Raw genomic sequence first — 2,762 nt, forward strand, 5'->3', positions numbered from 1 at the left:
GCGGCTCAAGCCAGAATCGAGACTTCAGCGCGAAGACGAATACAGCAAACTACACAGCGAAGAGCGTAATAAATTGTTCCAAATATATATTACTCATTGAGAGTGATTGACTTCCACAAATGAGGATTCGAGGTCAAAGCCAAACAAGCAAAATGACGCTATAAAATTTTGCTCGTGTTTAATCAACTATGGTCTTTACGCACTACGCTTTGAAAATGTGCACACATGCTAGCGGGTAATTGGACACCCCGCGCAGACAGTTAAAGATGATAAACCAAGTGACTGCATTATGCAACAGAGCCAGTGGCAATCGCAAATCTTTTCGCCACACGGCGCATAACAATACTATAAGCCAAACAAAAATACAGCCGATCTATGCCAAAGGGACACGGCTAACCCAACATTGAAGTTCAACAACACACTCTGAACAATCGTAAAACAACCAGCTAAACTGCAGTCTTAATTAAAATGCAATGGTAATCGTTGAACTAGTGTAAATAACCCGATGAAGCCTTAGAGATGAGTTTGCACCACAACCAACCGATGAGAACCTCTACTGCCAGACGCACCCTCCCGTTTCAAACCCCCTGCAACCCGGCGCTTGAACACGACAGCTAAACAGCAGATATCTTCACGACGCAGCGCATCAGGCGAGCAAGCAATTGTTAATTCTAAATAAGGAAAATGTCATGTATGATAATGTAAACTCAAAACGGTGCTACAGTTTTGAATAACAGAATTTCATTTGCCAGAGAAAAAAAAACATATTATAAAAAAACAACGGTGTATATAGTTGCATGAAAACGCGCATGAAAATAGGTGGCAAAGAACTTCGCGCAGCCTTCTGCTGTGCCACCGGCAAACAAACTCGACCAAAATAAACAAGTTTTGTGTTATAAACAAAACGCCGCCTGTACTTTAGCAGTACTAGATTAGGTTAAGAGATTAGTAAGGTAAACAGAGAGTGGAGAAAGTCTCTCTCTCTGAGTTACCGGTAGGGTATATTTAAGTAGTGATGTACGAAAATAAAGTCGGTTAGTCCACGTTAATCTGTGTGTATTAATTCCGCGCCAAATGCGCGTACAGGGATACTTAGTAGAAGAATTCCCTGGTAGGTTATATCCTACACATATGAACTACAAATTGGGTAAAAATTACTCAACGATCGATAAAACTACCCAAAATTAAGCTCAAACTATTCACTATAAGCATTGAGAATTCCTGCAACAAAAATTGAAAATTTTGGTTTTTTAATACAAATAAAACTCAAAACACTGAAGATAATGTTTATAACATTGTTTATATTCCCTCCAACAACCGAAAGTTGCTTATCACACAATCGATCTTGAGGTGTGTCCGTTCGTTTTCTTGGTGGGACCTTCAACGCTGTAAATTTCCGGAAAACCAAAATCTGGCCCGTGCCACTCTGGCGCACACCAATAGTTCATTCTCCGGTTCAGTGTCCCCGCAGGCGATACCACTTTCTGTGCGGGTGGTTTTGCTTTCGGAAGGAAGTCTACAAGAAACAGGATTTTTATTAGACTATGGAGAATTTCGCATTTGAAAATCACAAACCTTACCGTTCGCTAATCGATGAGGATATTTAATTCATTTTGAATATTTCAAAGCAAACAAAATACTACTCCAAACCTTCTTGCACTAGAAACCCGAATTTTAAGCACTCGTAGAAAAAAAACACTGTTGATTTCACAACTGTTTCTTTCTTGACAGCACTGGCAGGTTAAAAATTTTCATCCAAAATTAGGTAAACAATAACCTCTCGAGCAGCGAAAATTCAAAACATTTCATTCAAAAATAGGTATGCTGTATTCATCCATCATATGAGTTTTTTCTACAAATTTCACTTAATCAAAGTTACTCAAAATCGCAGTTCGCTTAGGCGAACTCAAAAATTGGTAGTTTTCGTACTCATAATTAGGTAGCTTCATTTAACCGTGTAAGCAATCCTAGTTAATGTGTAAAATAAAATATTCATAATTCCAATTCAAACCATAACAAACCTAGACGTGTTGAAGGAAGGAAGTTGAGTTTTAATTTGAAAATCGCTTAAGTGTTTAAAAATGTCTGAAGAGAAGCTCTGGCTGTTCGACGGCAGTAATTTCGGAAAGTTCCGGATTGAAGTACTAATGGAAGACCGGAACCTGCTTAACTGTTTGACGAGGGCAATCGACGAGGAAGAGTATGCGATTGAACTGGCGACCGATTCCGAGGTAATCATCGCTTGGAAAAAACAGCAACTCGAAAAACGATTAGCCTTGGATAGAAAATGTAAAAACCTGATTCACTGGATTTCTGAAGACCAGCTGGGGTATGTAAAAGACAAAAAGACGGCCAAAGATGTCTGAAGTCGGAGAAGTGAAAACATTCTTACTTCGTTTCGAGAGGATTCTGCGAGAGTTAGTGAACATGCAGAAAGAAGATGTGGTGTGTCAGCTCCTGCTGGCGCTACCAAAATTACAGCCCTTGACGATACAGCCTAATCATCTGACCCTGGAATATGTGAAGAAGCGGCTCCTAGACGAGCAGGTGAAGCGCGTAAATTCAAATTCTACTGGTGATGTGAAATGATCTGGAGTATCGGCGTTTGCTAGTAAGAAAATGGGGATTCAGTACTACGGCTGCAAAAAAGTTTGGACATAAACGAGCCGAGTATCCGAAAAATCGCCTTACTTTAGAATCCAGAATGGCTCGAAACCGGGAGAGCAAAGAAAAAATTCTTTAACAAAAGTTTGGAGCGAACA

At 39.8% G+C, this 2,762-nt stretch overlaps 1 long non-coding RNA gene across 1 annotated transcript; it reads right to left on the bottom strand.

Annotated features, from left to right (window-relative positions):
• Nucleotides 1-1,281: 1,281 nt before the first annotated feature.
• LOC129718953 (uncharacterized) lies at nt 1,282-1,671 on the bottom strand. The gene is made up of 2 exons (XR_008727094.1): nt 1,581-1,671; nt 1,282-1,516 (listed from the first exon to the last, which is right to left on the bottom strand). It is a non-coding gene; the product is annotated as an uncharacterized LOC129718953 (long non-coding RNA).
• Between the last annotated feature and the right edge of the window lie 1,091 nt (nt 1,672-2,762).

The sequence above is a fragment of the Wyeomyia smithii genome, chromosome 1 (genome assembly GCF_029784165.1).
Source record: "Wyeomyia smithii strain HCP4-BCI-WySm-NY-G18 chromosome 1, ASM2978416v1, whole genome shotgun sequence".
Lineage (NCBI taxonomy): Eukaryota > Metazoa > Arthropoda > Insecta > Diptera > Culicidae > Wyeomyia > Wyeomyia smithii.